Source organism: Amblyomma maculatum, chromosome 6 (genome assembly GCF_055883805.1).
Source record: "Amblyomma maculatum isolate TAMU_Amacu chromosome 6, ASM5588380v1, whole genome shotgun sequence".
Taxonomy (NCBI): Eukaryota; Metazoa; Arthropoda; class Arachnida; order Ixodida; family Ixodidae; genus Amblyomma; species Amblyomma maculatum.
The window spans coordinates 97333968-97357548 of NC_139349.1; the positions used below are offsets into that span (position 1 = coordinate 97333968).

General features: G+C 50.0%; 1 long non-coding RNA gene across 1 annotated transcript in view; it reads left to right on the forward strand.

Moving 5' to 3' along the window:
- Positions 1-23581, forward strand: part of LOC146186360 (uncharacterized) — a 238079-nt gene that overhangs the window by 43854 nt on the left and 170644 nt on the right. The window contains exon 2 of the long non-coding RNA XR_014708101.1: positions 17290-17366. This is a non-coding gene — a long non-coding RNA (uncharacterized LOC146186360). The remainder of the gene's footprint in view (positions 1-17289; positions 17367-23581) is intronic.

The window sequence follows — 23581 nt, forward strand, 5'->3', positions numbered from 1 at the left end:
CCAACTTAGTGGATCTCGATCTCCAACTAGATTATTCCTATGTAATGGTGACAATCCTACCACTCCGCCGCAGACACCCGCCATTGCATGTACTCAACGTGTACTGCCCTCCCAAACTCAAGCGAGTGACATTCGCGGACCTCTTCAGCCGCGCGCTAAGAGTAGCGGGTCGCGATCCCCTCCTGACCGTGGGCGACTTTAACGCTCCCAGTCAGCTGTGGGGGTATCGCAAAGAGGAGTCGCGCGGACGTAAGTTGGCGGAATTTGCGTCCACGTTGGGCCTTACCCTCCACACTGACCCGGTCTGCCCAACACGGTTAGGAAACTCCGTGACACGGGATACGTGTCCGGACTTAACCTTCACTCGCAACATAAGACACGCAGACTGGCTCAACACCGAGGAAACCCTCGGTAGTGACCACTGCATCCTTAACATTACAATACACACACGCCCGCTCAAACATCCCACAACACAAGCCCGTATCCCAGATTGGACGAAATTCAGGCAAAATTTTGATTCACTTGATAACACACCCATTTCCGAGCAGGGCTACTCAGCATGGTCCCAACAGCTGCTGACACACCTTCGCTCGCATGAAACACACATCCAGCTCTCAGAGGCGGTTACGGACGTGGATAGCCACCTCCTACACCTCTGGGAAGCCCGTCGCAGCCTCGTCCGCCGTTGGCGACGCCAGAAACACAACAGAAAGCTTAAAGCTCTAATTGCCGAGCTCACCCAGAAAGCGGCTGAGTACGCGGCCCATCTCGCCGACTCCAACTGGGTGGATAGATGCAACACGGCCGCGCGACAAATGTCTAGCCGCAACACATGGAGCCTCTTTCGAGCCCTCATCGACCCAACCCAAACACGAACCGAAACACAGAAACATTTGCAGAGAGTCATGCATGCTTTCTCTGGCAACACTACTCAACTGGCACAGAAACTCCGGGACCAGTATCTGGGTACAGCCCAAGACCCCCGTGGATCATCATACTCTTATGCAGGCAGAGAGAACACAGAGCTGGATCAACTTTTCCAACTCCATGATCTGCGGGCGGCTCTTGCCAAAATGAAACGGGGCACTGCCCCGGGAAGGGATAAGGTCACCGTCAAACTTTTGACGAACCTGCCCGACTCGGCATACCAGTCCCTCCTTGACTACATCAATGCGATTTGGCGCGGGGACACCCCCCTGCCAAGCGACTGGAAAACGGCTCTGGTAACCTTTATTCCTAATCAGGGAAACCAATTGACACAGATAACCTCCGTCCCATCTCTCTCACCTCCTGTGTGGGCAAACTAATGGAGACGATGGTGCGGAACCGGCTATCTGAATATCTTGAACAAAAACATGTATTCGCAGGCACCATGTTCGGATTCCGCCCACACAGATCCGCTCAAGATGTCCTCCTGCAACTTGGGCGATCTAAGGCGAGTACTACCCGGTCATTATGGGGGCATTCGAGTGGGAAGTCCTTGACCCACTCGAATGCCCCCATAATGACCGGGTAGTACTCGCCTTAGATCTCAAAGGGGCATTTGATAATGTAACACACGAGATTATACTCACCCACCTAAGCCAGACCGACTGTGGTCTCAACACATTCCAATACATCAAGCAATTTCTCACGGATCGTCAGTCCTACATTCGCATCCAAGATAATGAGCATGGTCCTTACCTACTCGGCACGCGGGGAACCCCCCAAGGCGCAGTACTTTCCCCGCTGCTCTTCAGTTTGGCTATGATGCACCTGCCTGCCCAGCTCGATGGTGTCACTGGTGTGCAGCACGCCCTGTATGCCGATGACATCACCCTGTGGGCCAAGCATGGCAGTATCGGGGACATTGAAACCAGCCTGCAAACAGCGGCGACGATAGTAGACCGCTACGCCCACCGCTGTGGTCTTCAGTGTTCCCCACAAAAATCAAAATTTGTGCACCTCCGCCCCTCGCGAAAGTGCACAACTCAAATCACTCTTTCTTTAGACAGTGGTCCCATACACGAAGCTGACGAGATACGGGTACTCGGACTCTACATACACAAACACAGACGGTCAGACACTACATTGGCCAAACTCCGTAAGGTGGGGGACCAGGTGGGCCGCATGGTCCGCCGGGTTTCAAACAAACGCGGGGGGTTGCGAAGTAAGGATGCCTTGCGGCTGGCAAACGCCTTCGTGACCAGTCGGATTCTATATTCGACACCTTATCTCCACCTACGGAAACAAGAGGAGGATGCCCTTGAGGTTATCCTTCGCAAAATTGTCAAGCGTGCCCTCGACCTCCCCATCACTACTTCAAACAGCCGTCTTATGGCCCTTGGGGTGGTGAATACTTTCCGGGAGCTCCGGGAGGCGCACCTTACAAATCAGTACACGCGTTTGTCGCAAACGGAGTCGGGTCGCCGCCTTCTTGCTCGACTCCATATTCAACACACCACACTCATGGAAGACAGGTTTCGCATCCCAGAATTGTGGAGACGCGCCCTCTGCGTGCGACCTCTGCCAGCGAATATGTCACACGAAGATCATAATGGTCGGCGCTTGGCACGAGCGGAAGCCCTAGCCCGACATTATGGCAACAAAACAGGTGTATACTATGTGGACGCCTCCGGCCCTCACCACGGGGGGTGGTACACGGCCGCTGTAGTTCACAACAGCAAAACGGTTAACAGTCTCACCTTCAGAGCCCAAAGTACAACAAACGCAGAAGAGGTGGCGATTGCTCTCGCGGCCTCTCCTTCCGACTCGGAGATCTTCTCACCAGGGAACGCGTGCGAACGTACCTCGCATGGGATCCGTATTCTTCAGTGCGTGGATTTCATATTTCGCCTCGGATACTCACCCATTTTTGTGAGCGAGCCCGTGAAGGTGTAAGGATTCACCTGACACCTTATTTGCCCTCATCCGACCGACCGCCGGTTGACTAGGACCTCATCTTTGACCCGCCACGAAGCAGCCGAGCTAAGCCTAACGCTCGGCGTGGCACCGCTTTGTCCGCAGCGCAGAGCTGCGTCTCACGCCATCCCTGCGGCCGCTGAGCCATCGCCGCAGCTGCTGTAGCCTCAAAGACGTCGACATGGAGAACCAAGTCGACGGTACGCCCATCACTCCAGAAGAATTTGACGACGACCCCCGCTGGACCCGAATTGTTAAGGCCCAGCGTTCGGCCTACCCTAGAGGAGACGCTACTCCTCAAAGCGACCCCCTCAAGTCCGGAATAGCGTCCCCGCCATCACTGAAGACTCCCAGATTACGTCACCATGTCCCTCTACCTCGACTTCCACAAGAAGACTACAAGATCGTGTTCCGCCCCGGCGGTGGCCTCGACCTCCGCACCACTACCAATGGGGCCCTCCTGACCTTACTTTGTGCCATCGCCAAAGTTGACTATGCCACCGCCCGTGCCAAGGATCGCGTACGTATCAACCCATACAACAACTCATTCACTGTTAGTTCACCCTCAGACCAACGCACCCGGTTATATGTCCAAACCTCTGAGCTGCGTCTCGGAACCAATTCGTACCCCCTGCGCGCTTACGTTGCCGCTCCTGACAACGCTCTCCGCGGTGTAATCTACAACGCCGTGGACCAACAGAGCCAAGAGGAGATCATAGCAGACCTTCAAGCTATGAACCCCAGCAATACCTACGCCATTGCCGATGCAAGACAGATGGGGCGTACGCGGTCCATCCTGATCACCTTCGTCGGTACAAAAGAACTACCCCGCACCGTGATATTCAACTGCGGCCTTTTTATCTGCCACCCTTTCCGCCGCAAGGCCGAAGCCTGCACCAATTGTTGGAGCTACGGCCATCGCTCCGACGTATGCACCCAGCCCAGATCCGGACGCTGCACTCGCTGCGGAGCCGTACACGAGATTCGGGAGCCCCCCGACTGCACACCTAAATGCATCTTGTGCCAAGGCACACATGTCACGGGATCCCGCCCGTGTGGACTTCGCTACGCGCGGACCGGTCCCTCTCCAACCAACTCCAGCCTTAAGTCAACGTCATCCACCCCACCGCAATCAAAACCGTCCACCGAAGACTCCCGCCCATCTAGACCCAGCCAGCGGTCCAACTCCGGGACCCGCCAAGGACGCAGCCCCCGCCGCCGCTCCGTCTCTTTTCCGCCACTGCCGAGTCAAGACACCTCATCGACTTCTTCCCAGGTGAGCCGGCCTTTGCAGCCTCCCACCCCCGACCCCGAAAAAGAAGAGCTCAAAGCTCAAGTCGCTGCCCAAAACAGGGAGATTACCCTGCTAAAACAACAGCTGCAGGCGTTGTTGGGGCACCCCCAACTCCCCAGCCCTTCTTCACAATGCCCCCCACCACCTGTCACTCAAAAGCCCCAGCCGCCCCTACCCGCCCCCATGTCCATCTCCTCCAATGCTTCCTCCCGCGCCACCTCCCCTTCCCGCACCCCTCCACAAAAGAGGCGATCCACCAACCAGCCCACATCCATCCCGGAGGTGGAGGCCGTCATCCACCACACAGCCTCGTTTCTTGAAGCCCATGAGCAACGCCTCATGGCCGCAATTTCTACGCTGCGTACCGACACGCAGAAATGGATGGAACAAATTAACGAACGCGTAGCCAGAATTGAGGCCCGCCAGAGTGCCCACGAAGCCGAACTTGCCCAGACGACCCTAATGGTGTCATCCCTCCTCCCCTCCTCCTCATCTCCCAATCCCCCTGCACCAGCAGGGGCACCCAGGCCTCGTGATGGCCAGACACCCCTCACGCCTTAATTTCTGGCAGTGGAACTGCCGTGGTTTCCGCGGAAAGCGGAACGCGCTGCAGCTCCACCTCCAGAACATCCCTCCCTCCGAGCTCCCCGCTTTAATCGCTCTCCAAGAAACTTTCTCCCCAGTTAAGCTGCGCGACTTCACTGCTTTCCATCCTTCTTCCTCATCCCCCCCGAACATTGCCACTCTGGTTCACCGCAACTACACGGCGATAGAGCATCCTCTCGACGTTCCAGAGTGCACGCACCTTTTCCTAGAACTCCTCCCCCGGCGGCGACAGGATGCCAGTCTCTTTGTTCTTAATGTCTACAGCCCTCCTCGCACACCTTCAGCTCCTCTCCTCCTCCTTCTACGCAAAGCCCTTTCTCGCGCACATCGCAACGCGCTCCTCATTCTTGGGGATTTCAATGCACATCACGTCAGCTGGGGTTATCCCGGGAACAGTAGGAAAGGTCTCGCGCTGTGGACATTCATCCAGAACGAACAGTTATCCGTCCTTAATGATTTTTCTGACCCAACCCGCATCGGCTCCAGCGTCCAACGCAACACTAATCCGGACCTTTCCATCTGCAAAAACGTCGTGGATGCAGCGTGGACGAACACCTGGGTCTTTCTCGGCAGCGACCACTATATCCTGTCCATCTCTTTCTCTCTTCCTAGCCTATCCTCCCGCCAGCGTCTGAGCCAGGTAGTCGATTGGGATCGGTTCCGCCACTCACGGCAACATGCCCCCACCTCCATCTCAGACCTTTCTCAATGGACTGCCACCTTGCTCAAAGATGTTTCATCCGCCACCTCTACCGTCCCTACCCCTCCTCACTCCTCCACGGCTGACAGCCGCCTCCTGCACCTATGGGAGGCGCATCATTCCCTGCACCGCCGCTGGCTTTCACAAAAACACAATCGCTCACTACGCCTCCGCCTTGCCCGCCTGGGTATGGAAATTGAGGAGCACTGCTCATACCTCACCAGGCAGCAGTGGGGCCAGACATGCGACCGCATGGCCGGTAATCTCGGGCTGAGGGATACGTGGGCGCTCCTACGTGCCCTCCTTGACCCGTCGCATGTCAAGGCCACGCAACGCAGGGATGTGACGCGCCTCCTGCAATCCTCACCGCTATCCGATTCCGATTTCCTTCTTGCACTCCGAGATCGCTATCTTTGCACTTCCCCTCCGTCCCCCCTCCCTTCTTACTTCGGCACCATTAATTCTGCGCTTGACGCAGATATCACTTTGGGGGAGGTTTGTGCGGCGCTACATAAGCTCCGCACCACTTCCGCACCAGGAGCAGACCAAATTTCTAATAAGGCCCTCCGTAACCTGGACACATCATCCCTAGAGGCCATTACGGACCTCTTTAACAAACATTGGCACGAAGGCACCCTGCCTTCTGAGTGGACCCACGCTAAGGTGACCTTCATCCCCAAGCCCGGCAAACCCATAGACATTCAAAATCTCCGTCCTATTTCCCTCACCTCTTGTCTCGGTAAGCTCTTTGAGCACGTCGTTCTAGACCGCTTACAGAGCTCCCTCGAGGACAACCATCTCTTCCCCGATTCGATGTTCGGCTTTCGCCCATCCCTCTCTACACAGGATGTCATGCTCCAGCTCTCCGAAGAGGTCCTTCACCCTCTTCACGCCAAGCGCACTCGCGCGATCATGGCACTGGACTTGACAAAAGCATTTGATAATGTCTTCCATACCGCCATCCTAGACGCCCTTTCTACCCTTAACGTGGGCTCCCGAATCCATAGTTACATCAAGGCTTTTCTTGCCCATCGCACGGCTGAGATCTCATTCGGCACCCTCTCCTCTCCTACTTTCCCTCTTGGAAATCGAGGTACCCCCCAGGGTTCTGTTCTCTCTCCCCTTCTCTTCAACATCACCCTTTTTCCGATGGCACGTGCTCTAGCTAGCATTCCTAACCTCTCCCATGCTTTCTACGCTGATGATATCACCCTCTGGGTGACTACCGGCAATCTTGGTGAGATGGAAGCCGCTCTCCAGGCAGGCGCTAAAACGGTCGCCGATTATGCTCGCACGGTCGGGCTAGCTTGTTCCCCGTCCAAGTCGGAGCTCCTGCTCCTCCTGGCTCGAGGCATAGCTCCAACCTCATCTCCTAACCTTAACGTCACTATCGACGGACATCCCATCCCTTCTGTCTCTTGCATCCGTATTCTCGGTCTCTTTCTGCAATCCAATGGTAAACACACTACTGTCCTTTCCCGCCTTACTACCACCGTCCAGCAGACGGTACGGCTGATCCGACGGGTCGCTAACCGACACTACGGCATGCGCGAGCACGACCTCCGTCGTCTTGTTCAGGCCTTTGTGCTAAGCCGCCTTGTCTACTCCCTCCCCTACCTCTTTCTGTCTCGTACCGAGGAAGACAAGGTCAACTGTCTCATCCGCCAAACTTATAAGTCGGCTCTCGGGCTTCCCACTTCCACCCCCACTTCTCGTCTACTGGCGATGGGCGTCCACAATACTCTTTCAGAACTTGTGGATGCCCATCGCGTGGCACAACTCGATCGTTTATCTCGCACCACCCCTGGTAGAGCCCTTCTTACTTCCCTTCGCTTGACCCCTGTCTCCCCTATCTCTGTCACCCATCCCTTGCCCAGCTCCCTCTTCTCCATGCTCACTGTCAAGCCCCTTCCCAAGAACATGCACCCTGAGCATCATGCCGCTCGCCGATCTGCCCGCGCCTCCACCCTCTGGTGCCAGTACGGTACACGGTCTGACGCCGTGTATGTTGATGCGGCACCCTACCTCTCGCATCCCGCCTATGCCCTGGCCACTGTCTCTAATACACGAGCCCCCCTCTCCGTCGCCACTATCCATGCTCTCACTTCCACTGCCGCAGAGGAAGCAGCCATCGCCCTCGCCATTGCCAGCACACCAGCCCTTTTCATATTTAGCGACTCTAAGACCGCAGTCCGCAACTTTGCAAAGGGTAGAATCTCTTCCTCTGCGCTCAATATCCTTAAGCACTCCTCCCCCCCTTCCCGATCTATCCAACTATTTTGGGTTCCGGCTCACGCGGGGCACCCTGGAAATGAGGCGGCAAATTCTATCGCTCGCGAAATGACCGACCGAGCTGGCCCCCTCCACCCCGGGATGGACACGCGTGACTCCCTCCTCACCTTCCATGACATCACCCTCCACTACCGCAACTCCCGATTATCCCTCCCTCCCCCTCACAAGTCCCTATCTAAAATCGAACAGAATACGTGGCGCCATTTACAGGCCCACACTTTCCTCTCCCCTGCACGCCTTGCCCTTATTCACCCTGGTGCCTTCTCGCCCCAATGCACGCTTTGCAGCTCTCCCCGAGCAGACTATGCTCACATTCTTTACTCTTGTCCGGCGCACTTTCCCCCCGTCTCCTGGCAAATAAACAGCCCGCAGCTGTGGGAGGCTGCTTTGGCCAGCTCGGAGCCGCATATTCAACAGCGGCTTACGACCTGGGCAGCGGAAGTCGCCGCCAGGCGTGACCTGGAGGCCACGACCAGCAGCCGGAAAGCCACCCACGGAACGGCGGCAACATAATTTTACTTTTTTTAATTTTTTGGCCTTCAATGAATAAAGTTTGTACCACCACCACCTTCCGACTCAAAATACATAATTACCGACTCGCGAGGAGCCTGTTGGAACGTCAGACAAGGCTGGACTCCCTTACTAGCCTATAAAATTTACTTAAATTGCATACGGGATACGGACCCCGCACACCGCTACCTTATATGGGCCCCTGCTCATCAGGGTTTGGCAGGAAACGAGGCAGCAGACGCAGCCGCCCGCGCGCTCTCTCACCGGGCTGTTTTCTCCTCCCTACCCGATCAGGAACCCGATTTTAATCCGGCCTACACCTTCAAAGATATCACGACGTACTATCAAAATTGTCATCGCCTTTATCCCAGCCCTTGTAAAGGTCTCAAAAAGGCGGATGAGCGGCTTCTTCTCCGCCTTTTCACCAATACATTGCTGTGCCCGGCAGCCCTAAAACATTTTGACCCCTCCTTTAGTGGCAGCTGCACACACTGTGGAGCGGTGTCTTCTGACATCTATCACATGGTGTGGGCCTGCCCCTCCAACCCGGCTATTCCCCCCATCCCCAATCCAACCAGGGAGAACTGGGAGGCGGTCCTGCTCGGCTGCCACGACTTACAGGCCCAACAAGCCTTAGTCGGACGCGCCCGAGCGGCGGCAACCGCCACTGGGGTCCCCAACTAGGGACCTCCACCTAGTGCTTGTAAGGATCGGTCCCTTATGGGCCGACCCAAACATACCTCCTGGCCCTTGTGTAAATAAATGTTCTTACCACCACCACCATGACTGAGGTGTGAAAGGAGGACGAAGTTGAAAAGGACGACAAAGTGTCGCTTGCACGTTTGCGTCTGTGCTGCTGTGTTGTTGCGTCTGGGCTACCCCCTGCTATCATTGGTATCCTAAGTCACCGTGTACGTGACAATATATTAATATCGTAATAAGCAACATAATGAAAAAATAACAGCTGCATCCTGCCGGTATACTCACTAATTGGGCATAAACATGGAGGCTAACGGAAAGGAGTCACCATAAATTGAGAAACACGCAAAGAGAAACATAGAAAGGATAATGACAGGTGTAACGTTAAACGGTGTAAGCTTAAAGGACAGGAAGTGAGTCGAATTAGTCAAGGAACAAACGCGAGTTAATGACATTCTAGTAGAAATCAAGAATAAGCAGAGTGCGCAATGTAAAAGAAGGTTAACCGATGGTCGCTAAGAGTAACTGACTGACTTCCAAGGGAACGCAAGCGTAGCACGGTGCGGTAGAAAATTAGGAGATAGAAAGCTTGCGGGGATAAGGCAGCGATATCTGGCACCGGATAAGGCTTGTTGCAGGGTTATGTGAGAGGCATTCTCTCTGCTTTGTGTGTATTTTTTTTTCTGCGAAGTTTATTGCCTCAGGGCATAAAAGGAATGTTACATTGGGTGTATATTCGGGGTGTTAATGTTGGTGATCGCCATCTGACGTATCCTCATTTCATCGTCATGTCCTGCCGTTCCGTTTTGGTGGAACTTTGGAGATATCCTTCTTCGTTCTGCCTTCGAGCTTTGGCCCTCTACGCGTGTTTCAGCCATTGGCAGTTGGTTCCTGGTGTACACTACCCAGCTGCGCTTTGGCCTGCCAGTGCTAGGCTCGACATGCGCTCTCCATTTCCCGGCCCCTTCTGCCCCCCCCCCCCCCCCCCAACGACAAGACACGATGAACGACGCTTGCCTAAACCAGGGGACCCCACAGACCCGAGACGCCTCTCATACGTGGACACATCGCCCCCTGCCCATGCAGTTCGATGTCTCCCTGGGCCTCGAGCGTCGAATCTTCGCGACCTGTGGCCGGAGAGCTTCGTGGGCCAAGCTTCTTGCGCTCATTATAGTGGTGGCAAGCAGTTTCTTTCCTTCTCTTCTATCTCTATCCGTCCTGTAGCGTCCACCGTCGTACCATGCATCTCATCGACTGGAGACTTTCTTCCTATACATGATGGGGACGATCGCTTGGCGGCCAAGGGTATAGTGTTACGGACAAGGCCCGCCACCATTAATAAAACAATTTGATCGCCATCCGTCATGATCTCTCTTCATCAGCTTGCCCGCCCCGTTACAGAATCCCGTTCCCACTGTAAATTTACGTAACACCTGTTCACTTCCTGCACTCGATGGTAATTCTTGAAAAATCAATTACTTTTAAGATTTCTCTTAAATATTTATTTCGATAACTCGTTTCCTTTCTTCAGCTGTTACTCCAGATCCATTATCGTCATGATCATCCTCACGATCATAAGTTATCGGTACACAAACAACAAAGGCATCTCATAGCAAGCGCCAATTCCTAAATGTTTTCGATGTTACAGGCTTCCTGAGCTCACTCGTCTATCCGTACATCTACACGCCAGATATATAATAAAATGGCTGACGTACTGTTACAAATTTTACGCTGTTTTAGACAGCAGAAGGGCGGCGCTCTTCAATTATCTTATCACAAGAGTTAGTGATGATTTCTCCCCTTTGTCAATTCCCACTGACATTTTTTAGTGCGACATGCCGACGATGATCCATGCGACCATGTTCGAAATGTGTTTCACCAATAGTTTCGCGCAGGAATGTGTCGGTTATCGATTGTTTAATAATTTGCCCCATATATTCATGCATCTGTGTCAAACTTGTCCTCTTCAAACAAATGTTGATGACGCATTTAGTATTCTCATCTATTTCACTTGCTCGGTAAATTCGCACCGCTTTTCTTCTGAGACAAAACTGGAAACCAACACTATATAAGCTGAAAATTTGGAGGACTTACTGCAGCCGATAGGATTCTATTTTATACGTTGAAGTTACAAATAAAGCATTAATTTCTTCCTAGACGATGTTGTAAGCTCGCCGTCCTGCAAAGTGGGTTGACACGAAGCCTTACTCCGTCCCTGAGGGTAAGGGAGCTTTTAGTCGCACACACAGAACCTCCCATTTGTACGGCGAGTCGGCCTGGAGGTATGGTTGCTTTGCTACCGGAAGTGCAGCCAGCAAAGACGAGTAAAGCGTTGAACCCCAGTGCGGTGGCTGGGGCCAGCCTGCTTCCCTCTCGCGTGGCAGTCATGGAGGCGGGGTAGTGGGATTTCACCAGCATTCGACTTAATCGCCCCGCTCCCCTCCTACCTCCCCTCTTTAATATCCCCGTGTGAATCCCGCTTGAAACAAGGAGAACGTATACCTTCGAACCTGGAACTCTGGTCATATGTAGTATCAGGGCTCGACGGCATTAAGACGCGACCTGACAATAGGAGGCGAAGGTACTTAAACAGTCATGCTTAAGAGATCTTCCGAGGAGCTCTGTTATCTCATATGCAGACATGGGCATCCTCACGAGGGTGAACCCTCATGAGGGCGTCCTCACCCTCACCTTGTGAGGATCTGACTCGGTGAGGTGAGGGCGAGGGAGGATCGGCGCTGAAAAATTTGTGAGGACGAGGGTGAGGGAGGGCAGAGGCTGTGAGGGGAGGGTGAGGGAGGGAAAGACACAGAGTTTGAGGGGCGAGGGCAAATGTTCAACGAAAGGCATAGTTTCTGCAGTAAGAAAAAAGGCGACAACCCGAAAGGCAAGAGTGACAACACACGTTCTCCTCCACTATGCATGTGTTGTATAGAAAACAGATGTAATGGAACGGGACACGGGCGCTGCAGCTATAGAGGAAGCAGGAACGAAAGCCACAAAATTGCCCCGGCGCTCGTGGTGAAGAAAAGTCTAAAAACGACCCTAGGAAGCTGCAGGGAGTCACCGAGAGCGATGTCGCTGCTTCCAGCCTCACAGAGCACGACGGGACCGGCAAAGTACACAGGACAACCGTTTCTAACTGCTAACGTTCTTTGCCATTTAGGGAAAAACACGCTCAGAAAAAAAAAGCGCGTCCAAAATAGAGGGGACCCGCAGAGAAATCAACACAAAAGACCGAGGTGGGGTGATCTTATCTGCTGGGACCCTGCCACATGTTTTTCCTTTTTTTCTTTTTTCCCGTCCGGATAGCTTGCATGAGTAGCCAACGCATGAGAAGTGTTTCTTGACAGTGTTACTTGACTGTTTGGTTAGCAAGGTTTTACATAAAACTTTCATAAGTTGTGTAAATTACAATTCGTAACAAAACCAAAGGAAAATGAACAGCAGTGAATTTGTGCTGATAATAGCTGCAATAAAATAAACCGCAGTTCAATATCAGTTGCAATCTTTGTCATGTGTTTGCAGAAACAAGAAGTATTTTCTTATTTCTTTTACCATTTTTCGCTTTGTTGTAAATTAGCAAAATTGTCAAATCGTGCATTAATATGTGCGGCTCGTAATTATAGCGCATTGTTTTTTCTGCAATTTCTATAACATTAAGTTTTACTTTCTTTATTTTCTTGATCAGTTTTCTTCAGATGGGTTTTAACATAACATCGATTTGAAAGTACTAATAACTACAGCGTGTGAGCATTGAACACAATTTCACGAAAGAGTTGTTTCATTTCCAGTATCCAAAGTGTTCTCATTTCGTGTTTACCTGTTGAAGTCCTGTACTGGAGTAAGGTTCTTTAATATTATTTGCTTTTAGCATCTGTTCTGTATTCAGAATAAGTTTAATGCATGGAAATGCCCGATGATCGCAAGGCCGTATGTTGTCAGAGACTCACGCATCAGGGGGGTATGACAATGCTGAACCGGGTTTAATTCTTTGCCGAATGCGCTTTCGGGTTGGGCGCGCAAGGGTGCTTGCAGTTCTTAGATACATGTGTTTCTGTTTGCAAGATCAAAGCGTGCTGGAGGTATCAGCCTCGCTATAAAAAAAGAAGGTATTTTAAGCCACCAGTTAGCTCATTCCAAGGTTCCTAAGAAGAGCGTTGCTAAAAACTACCTGCATGCCGCTCTTTACAAATCCTGCCTACATGAAATGACATGTATAGCGTGGATGTCTGGTTGCAAACACTGACCAGTGCAGGATTTCCCTTTGGGGTGGTCACCTCTGTTTTAAAGGACCTTGCCAAGGATGCTAGGGATGTAGAGCAGCACCGCTGCGCTGAAAAAGCGCAAGGTACAAGATCCGTTGTCATTCCATATTACTGTCAAATCTCCCACCGCTTAAAAAACGTGGCTCAGAAAGGTGACGCCCTGGTAGTCATCACTGTACCCGAAAAACGGGCTGGCTTGTGCAATATGGTGCAAGGAAAGCACAAGCAGCTAAGGATGCAGTATCAAACACTTAGGCAGGTTCATCCCGAGGGAGGGTGCCGTCGTTTACCATATACCGATGTCCCGTGTCAGAAGCTACACTGAACAAATTGGATGTTGCAGAAACGCCCCACTTCCGAGCTCCACGCATGAGTAGACGCACTGGCGGGGTGGTGGGGACCTGGCCGTCTATGTCGTCAGTGTCGTGGTTCTGTTCCAAAGGCGCGCGCCTCTTTCCGTGAAACGACAATCTTGAAGAAGTTTGCGTTCAAACTGAGCAGAAAAGTATACGAAGCATACTACATTAAGATGGAATTCACCACTTGTGTTAGCAAGAAGCCTCCGATAACTTAAGGAGTCGTACGTACGGCAACGTGCCAGTGTTCTTATTTTGCCATTATTTAATTTGCCAAGATCAGCTTCACTGTAGGGGTAGACCACGTTTATGTTGGCTTTCAACAGCTTCTTATCCAAAGCATCCAAAGCATGGTTTCCTGTGCTTGGTATGTCATGATATAAAGCGAAAAGGTGATGTAGGTTCAATGCTGCCAAATAAGGCAACCGCTGAACTGGAATTTTTAACTGACGCAAAGGAGGATTTAGATTCGAGGAAAGCTACAAAACATCGATTCACATTAGGTTAGAGAGGTCCGTACTGAGTGTTTTTGACCTAAGAGATGAGAGGGTGACGTCGAAGTCCAGCCCTCCAGGACGCTTAAACCTCGAGTAAGACCCGCTGCCCAAAGCCACGCAGGCACATTTGTTGGGTTTCATTAAAACGGGCTGTAATTGTAGCTTCGGACTTTATGAGAACGTTTTAATAAGTGTCCCTACATTTTCTTAACATAAAGATGAGCAGCTGAGATGAAATACCTTTATGCATGCCGCTAAGGCTAGAGTCGCGCCAGAGAGCACCTGTCTCGCATACTGTTAAAACGTCTGCCAGGTCTGAAGAAGAGGAAGACTCTTCGAGGATTTGCGTGATACCTGCTCTCGAACGCGCAGCACTACCTCAGCTTCAGCGCCCCACATTCACTCCAAGACTGACTCAATCAATATTAATAAAGCAGATAGCTGAGATAAAAGTAAACCTGATTCTGCGTAGTCATGGTATGTCCTAGGATCTCCAGCTGGCATGTTGAAACTATGACCGCACTGATTTTTGTACACCTGATTGTGCTTAGCCATTTCTGTGGAAGGAAAGAGGCCTCCTCTCTTCCGCGGATTTCCCGTGTTGTTGTGCAAGCGGTTGATCGCTTCTCATGTGAAGCAGTGGAATGATCAGCGAGATGTCTGCTACTTTTTCTGTCTTGTGCCAAACACACGCATACAACATGTGTGTGTTGCTAAGCAAACTAAAAACGAAGCAACGAACGCCACCACTCGTACTAGGCCGCAGGAAAAGGTTCCATTCGGCGGGCTACAGTGTTCTACAAGGCTGTAAGCCGGAACATTGTTAGCCGGGGCGCACCTCAGCCTGCACGCCCGAGAGCTTTGGTTGGCGGCTCTTCGTTTGAAGACCTCTTGGGAGGGCGACAGATAACGCACAAAACAATCAGTATGCGCCTGGCTTTGCATCCTGTGGAAATGCGCCGACGACAGGCACTAGACTCCCCCCACAGCGAAGACAGCTGTCATTAGGAAAGCTGTTCAAAAAAGAAAAAAAAATATCCGAGCGGTGGGCAGACCACGCACGCTGGCCCACGGCTGGGCTCAAGAGGCGGCTGTGGCTGGTCTTATCAGATCTCCCTGAGGCACCGGGTGGAGACATGAATAGACGTAGCAGCATTGCTCTCGGAAGGATACACACGCGTCCACCACCGTGTGCTCCTTTCCCGCTCTCTCTTTCCAGAAAGGGTCTTTCTTCAGCCCAATCTTTCCCCCCTCTCCCCCCCCCCCCCCCCCCACACACACACACACAAAAATAAAGAAAGAAAGCGAGCGGCAGGAATGGCTGGGGAAGCCCTTCAGTTTGTGTTGCTGTGTCCTTTCGATTCGACCACTCAAGTTGCTGCCGCTTGTTGAAACAACACTTTGGTGCGCTGTTGCAAATTCTATATGATCAAGGACGTCCTTGTACTATGTGCGCGAATAAGTTTGAATTGTGGCAGTGTCCTCGGATATTATTGGGAAATGCGCGGTCCAAGTGAAAGGTGTGTACGACGTCATGCAGGTTCCAGGTGAGTTTCATTATTTTGCCGCTCTTGCCTTCACAGTGCAGACAATCCGTTTTCGGGCTTTTGCATATGCGGGTTCTGTCCGGAATGCAGCAGATCAGCTAGGAGATGTGAACTTAGACGAACTGATGCAGAGTGCTGATTCCGGCTAGTTGGCGCATATGTGTTGCTCTTCTGTTCCCGTTCTACAAGCACTGCTTCTTTCATAAGTAATCCTAGATTTAAGCACACTATTCAGGAAGCATAATCAAACCTTATGCATGAAATTCTGGCCTGTTCACTTTGCACATCGTACTGCTCTAGTTAGGCGCTGTCTCGTCCTGTTCTCGTATAACTTTAATAAAAAGTGAAAAAAAAAAAAAAAAAACGATTTTACGCAACACTGAGGCGGCATTCGTGAACACCAGAAGCGCAACAGAGTTACGTGTTTCACTTTGCGTTTTCGGGTTGTTCTTGGGGGAAGGCGGGATGCGATCGGGGCATATCATCGGGGGTAACTGCGGCGCCGTGCCTTAACAATCGCATTTTTACGCGGCGTTTTCCAAATGACACTACACTACATGTACACGTCTGAAATTGTCGAGCACGGCTTCGGGCTCGCATGCTATGTCCCTCTCCCCCCCCCCCCCCCCCCCCCCCGCGAAGCGATCGAGGGTCATGACCCCCTGACACCCTCGAAATTTACGCCTCTGTGTGATAGCGTTGTTCTGTTACTTGAATTAGATTACATTGTTCTGTTGTCTAATATGCCCTATAGGCCTCATGCCTTCCGTCTGCGGCTGGCTAGAAGTTAGAACCTCCTCCTTCCTCATGCTCAGTGTAAACGCATTTCATCACTCTATCTCCTTCAAACACATGGAGTGTGAACCGGTGGGCATGTTTGCCCGGTAAATTACGGCAGTGGTTATTTTTCTTCCTCCTCGAAGTTTCGCCTTTGATTGGCATGCTTAGGGCACTGCCAGAATTGTTCTTCGCACTTTTCACAACATCTGGTTTCCATGTGCAGTGCATATCTTCATATCGGCAACTGTCGATCGGAACAAGTACCAGACGGCTCTTGCCAGTGATACCATACTCTACAGCATGAACGCAGCCCCCTCATTTATTTAAGTCCATTGTTAGCTCGAGAAATTCGGATTGCTAAATGATCAACGCGGCTTGACACTGCCGAAAACAGACGCTAAGAAGAATAGTTTGCGCTTACTTTGACTCACTGTAACATTGCCATAGATCGAAAATAATGAAAAATAACAAATATAAAAACTGCTGGATATGAGGTTGAGGGTGAGGGAGGGCAAATGAGATGAGGGTGAGGGTGAGTGAGGACCAGCAATATTTTTTAAGTGAGGATGAGGGCGAGGGAGGGCGAAGAAATTTTTTTAAGCGATGGTGAGGGTGAGGGAGGGCTGCCGATTTGAAATTGAGGGCGAGGGAGGAAAGGCCAAAATGAGGGCATTTGCCCACCTCTGCTCATATGACCACCGTCTGGCATTTCTGCTGACTTCACTTCGGTACCAGTCTTTTCCATACTACTGAATGATTTTAGAAGCACATGCAGCTATATTAAGCCTTTCTGGGTAGGACTACATGATTTATAAGTGAGTGTTTTTTTCCCTTTCCAGGTTCACGTCTTTAGCCAAACAGATGACATCAGGAAGCAGCTTGACGCAGTAGGGTGGTTACGCAAAAGACGAATGAGGTGAGTCGCCAAAATCTTAGAAGCAGTGCTGCGAGTAGTGCAGCATGGGAAGTTGACCAGCTCTTCCAGGAACTGGAGAGAGAGAGAGAGAGAGAGAGAGAGAGAGAGAGATACTTCTGGAACGTATCGCTTTGAAGGGTTGGGCTCCATGTGCAGAATTAACACGTCCTTTCGAATTAGCGAACTCCTATTGCAAAATTGAGTGCTCTATACGTAGGCGTAGATGTTTTCAAAGTTCAATTTCACTTTTGTACCAGGTGACTAGTAGAGTACTGCACGAGACGGTGCACTTGTGGTAGGTTCAGATACCAGCAGCGATATGAGGTTGTTTCTCCTCTTCGTAATTCTAAACGATATAAAAGTGGCAGTGCTAATAATTGGTGACTGATAAACGCCACAAAAACAAAGCAACAATCCCTTATGCTTCCTCGTTTTCGATTACTGTTTCCTTTTATCATATATGTGTTGTCTCGAGCCCGTCAATATTTTATCTTATCGTTTCCTAATTACTCAACTTCAGCCCCGGTTCTGATAGCCTTACTGTAACAAGAAGTAACTGCAGTAGTATAACAGGAGATTCCTCTGCGTACGGTTTAGGGTAGCCCTGGGGAACGTTCTCATGGTTAATTACTTGCAGCATAAATGACCTCAAATGTATAACACTGGACAGCTACAATTATATCTAAGTTGGTGCAGCTCCGCACACGACATGCGGGAGTCGCTGGGTCGGGTTCCACTGCTGGCGTACCGTGTGCTATCCCTTCCACTTTCTTGTATATGATCTTTCCAGTCAAATAAATGTTACACCACTAATTTCAGTGCAGTGGTTAGGGCCCTCGACTACTGTGCCCAGCTTTTCGCACTTGTGTGTTCATCATAGATTGCTGTACCAGCAGTCGTGGCGTGTGATGGTTTCATGTTTTTTTTTCTTATTTAATCAGAACACCTTAGGTTCAGGTATTGTTATTTTTGAAATGAATTTTGTTTCATGTGCTTGTGGAAACTGATGTCATGATGACCGCTACACACATTGTATTTGCTTGTTTTGTATACATGTGCCAAATGAGTTTTCTTCCCCCAGAAAACGGCATTTGGCACATGTATACAAAACAAGAGCCTTTTAGCCTCTTTCCTGAACTGTAAATGGAAATGCACTTCAAGAATAAATAAATAAATAAATAAATAAACAAATAAATAAATAAATAAATAAATAAATAAATAAATAAATAAATAAAAAGGACGCGGGATCGAATCCCTGTCTCGGTGGCCGCTTTTCGGTGGAGGCGAAAATCTACAGGTGCCCGTGTGCTGTGCACTGTCAGTGCATGTTAAAGAACAGCGAGTGGTCGAAATTTCCGGAGTCCTCCACTACTTCGTCTCTCATAGCACGAGTTGCTTTGGGACGTTTTACCCCATAAACCAAACCAAAGGAATTTCACTTTCATCAACGCACAAAAAAGGTTCCCTGTTTTTTTGTTTTGTTTTTTTTTTTTCTGTTTCTTTTTTCTCCTTTTTGGCGTTATGGCGATATGCGGCTCATCATGAGTCTTCCTGCAGGCGCATTTGCCTGAGGTACATATCATTCCTAAAATATATAGTTTAACTTGTAAAGAAGACAAAGTACGGAAAACGCTGCGGCATCGCCATCACCATCGCTTGTCTCCGGCGCCCATCTCTCGTGCTGAAGCTGTGCCCTGCGGCTGACAATTCGACCCTGCTGTGCCCGAATTACCGGCAGCCCTAGACGTTCAAACCAACTATTAAATCCACATTTCAAACTGTTGACACCTTTATGCCCTTCACCGTGTACGCGAGCTAAGTATATTCTAACGTAGTGGTCCTATGACCGAATGCCTAAGCTGCTGTGAAAATAGGGGCAACAAACTCGACGGAAGTAAACCGCAACAAACACCCTGAGATGCGAAATGCTCTAATTTACTCCAGCGACCTCCCCTAGGAACTCTTTCAAAAATAGCGTGGCCTAAGTTACATCAAACCGTAACCCTAATGATTTGATTTACTGACCTATTTTTATTATTCGCTTTTTTTCCTTTTCTTCGCCTATGAATTAACTGTGCGATTGAATAGTGTAAACTGGTGAAAGCGCTTCCCTGAAATCCTTTATTCCTAACCGCTACTTCAAACATCGACCCGCCGTCGCCTGTAAGGTAGTGGGCGTCCGAACACTACATACACACCGCTGAACCACCCTACACGACCATCAGGCCTGTTGGCGGGCCATTGGGGAGGAGGAGGAGAAAGAGGGAGGTACCGTAAAGGCGGCCTAGCGACCGCAAATTGGCAGCTCCGGCGGAGAGCGACTTAATGTCACGAATGTTTGCGCAGCAATGACGTTAGGCACCGCCCACTTTGCGAGCATTAATCACGCATTCGCTATACTGTAGCGCTTTTTGATGGCTCACGGTAGTAATAGGCTCTACGATCAATTACTTGGCCCTACGAGAGTGCCGCTCGGTGGCAGTGGTACTGTAAATCGTATCTCCATCAGCTTGGCTAAACAACGTCGCGAGCAGGTTTGGGTACACTGGCCGTGTTTTATTCTTCTAACCTCTGCCTTTTTTCTGCGATGGGCAGAAGGAGAAAATGGAAGCCCTAACAGTAGGAGTTTCTTGTATTCAAACCAGTTAAATTGTTTATTTCTGTAACTTGGAGTGTCGAGTTCTGTTAGATTGTCGAGTTGAGGTTGGAGTTGGAGTTCCCATACCTTCTGTAGTCGTCGATACAACCTCATACGGGGGGCTGACAACAAAGGAAGGAAGTACTACTTTATTAAGGAAAGAAAGGGGGAGTTGAGAAGAGCAAACCGTTTTTACGACTACATGGTATATGGAAAAGATTGGACCTGAAATTTCAGTAAAGTCATTATGATCTGATGAACATGCTGCACTATGTAAAAACGAAATTTTGAAGAATAAATTAGTAGACAAAAATGTGCAAACAATACATTCCCGAATAAAGAAAAAAATTCAGAGGACGATTATTACGCTCCCTAATACAAAATTTGAGCGCAGCTATTTTACCCTTTCGGGCATATATTCAGGCAAATAATTAGAGAAATGTATGTACAGTTACAAAACATTGTTTTCTCACGAGTCAAAGAGAACATTCCAGGAGAGAAAGAAGAGACATGGGCGAATAGAGTAGAGCTCGCGGCTCTTCTTTTAAGAATTTGGCTTATAACTACTTCGTGGCTCTCTTTTGCTCAATTACACCGGCAACACCAATGGCGAAGCGGCTGAACTTCCGAACGGGTGCACTGGAGCGAAGCTCTAAAACAGGATTAGGTGTTCAACACGATCGTGGATCTGTGTAATTGAAGATAGGAACGTGAAATCCTCGAAACGTGACCGAAAGAAAAAGATGGCAGAGATTATATCTTTTAAACCGATTATAGTGTGAAAACACGGACTTTTTTTTTTTTTTTCGCTTTACTTGTCTTAAGGGGGGACACCCCTCTTAAAACTTTTTTCCTTATTTATGGTGGATCTGATTGAAACTTGCACCATTAATGTACTTTTGCATGCTGATTTCAAATATCTGATTAGTTTTCTTGTAGATCAAATAGCTTTCAAATTATTACCTAATTCATGTTCTTCGTTTGGAGGTGAGTTAATTACTAAACACTTTATGGCATGATGAGAATAGCCCTGCCAGAGTGATCTAGAAGGATCATAGAGTGCCGCTAGTCATGAATTAACGTGGTAAAAGAATTTGAACCAAAGTTACAATAAGTCAAACTTTTATGACTAAAAGCCCAAGTTGGCACCTAAGATTGATAATTAATTCTGTAAATGTTGCCGCATAATAACTATACATATATTTGTCCTACGGCACTGTCGAAGGTTTTCTCTTTCTAACAAGACAAGAATGAGAGCTATAGCACAAATAGACTAAGAGATATCTCTCCTCCAAAATTGCAGCACCCTCAAAATTGCAGTTTTGAGAAAACGAAGAAAAACACTTCACAGCATGTAGGTGTAAATTATGTCAATGATTGATATGTCAACAAGATCAGAAACAGGTGGAAAGTGATCTGAAGCAAAAATTAATGGCCTATGCCAATTTGAGCCAAAGTTACGCAATAGGAAACGTTTGAAAGGAAAATTCCATTTGGGTACCGAAGACAACATAACCTTCTCAGCAAATTTTCTTTTGTGGTCACTGCATTTACCTTGGTTTCATGAGACTCTCAGGATTCCCTTTCTAGAAGAAAAAAAATTTAAAGCAATAGCAAGAACAGGATCAGAGATATTGATCTTTCAAAAATGCAACACTACCAAAATTGGGGGATTGTCGGAAGCACTCAAGTCTCACGGCATTTAATCAGGAAGGGCAACCCCAAAGACCTCATGCTATTAAAATGCACCAGGAGCATAGTCGGGGTGCATGCTGTCGCGGTGTTTTCTTTTTTCTGTTTTAGCAACGCCAAGCGAAGCCACCCGCTTCTTTGCAGAACGTGCGCTACGGTGCAAGTCCTTTTCTTCAGCTCTCCTGGAGCCAGTTGCTGTCACGTTTGTACTGCATTCTTGCAGAATTGCTGCTGCTGTATGCTTGCAGCCGGCATTGAAGCGCAGCACAGCTTCTGCTGTGGCTGCTTCCACAGCAAACAGTGATGAGTGCCGCTCTTTGTGGATCAAGGTCCAGATGACTGAGTGGAAGCTTTCGTTCGAGTTCTGGGTCTTCCCCCGAATGCACCTCTGCAGCAGGCTCTTCTCTGATAACCGACTATAAACAGGCAAAAGAGCATCAGCCACATCTCTTGGCAGACTGTAATTGTGCTTTGGTGCAGGCTCCTCTTTTGCCTTTGCAGCGTTGTGGCGGCACCATGACTTCTCACCGGTAGGACACAAGCTGTGCTTGGGGCAGTCATCAGTAGATGTGATGTGGTAATATGTCGCCATCACAGCTCGCTGCATGGCATCCACATCACCTACATTTGATCGAAGCGCTCGGCCATAATATATTGCCAGCTTGTCAACTAGATCAGCTGTCAGCCTTCCTCTGCCGCCAAGACTTTGCTTCCCTGCACCCTTGTGCCTCTGCAAGAGGTTGCGCAAAGCTGCTCCCATACGCTTGTGCACATGATTTATGCAGTCCTCTTTGACTATTTCAATGTAGCCATAGATTGCAGCATCTTTAAGAGCATTGAATGTGCGACTGTCCCCATCGCATAGCATGGTTGTGTAGCGCATGTTGTGGCGCTGCAGAGATCTTTCAAACAGAATTTTGCCAGCCTCTACCTCCATTTGACCAGCCTTGGAGTTGGTGTTTTTTTGGCACTGGTGGCGTGATTTCCAAAGTTCGTAGCCGTCAGTGTTTGGCTTGGGACCAATTTCGCAGCCCAGACAAAAGTTTGATAACACCACATAATCAAGCACATAACCAGTGAAGAGTTCCACTACGGCACCGACGCCTATATGTGATGAGTGTCCGCGCGTCATCCATGTGCCGTCGTAGCACACGGCAATGTTCCCCCTATGCCCAAAACACAAGTCATCGTAGACCTTCGCCACTGCCTGCGCGGCTTGTGCCATAGCGGTCGTGGCGGCTCGGGTAGCAGCAGGTTGCAGTGTGTTCTTCAGATGCCGTTGAAACGTCTTGTTGTGCATACCGCGCCGCGACAACCCCATCGCCGAAAAGATATCGTTCATTGCTGTCTGGCCGTTACCGGTCGACAGCATTGCTCGACTAGCCAGAATATTCAGCTCAAAAGGATTGCACCTTTTCTCGCCGTCTACCCTCCGCGAGTTCCACTCGGCCGCAATCTCACCGCAGTTGTCGCACAGCACGATCAGTTTTACGGCGAGGCCATAGCTCCGGTCACTGGTAACTAAACGCACGCATCCACGACACGTTTTGCACCGCACGGCATCCAGAAGGATATTCACAATGCTGATGTCAATTACCGCATAGGAGGCTGTTCCGTCCGCATCTGACTCTGCGGACGCACCACTTGCATCGGCGAACAGCGCGGTCTTTCGTGCCGTCGCCGGCGTCGATACCAGTCTATCAAGCGTAGCCTGCTCACGGGCACTCACTTGGGTTATGTCACTGTTAGTGACAGGCGCGGTGTCAATTCGTACACGACTGCAGTCGGCACGAAGAACGGCGCCGTTGTCCAGCGGAATCGGAGAAGCGTCGCCGCCCGCAACGTGATCGTCACACAATCCCGCAGCACTGGCACTTGCTTCTTG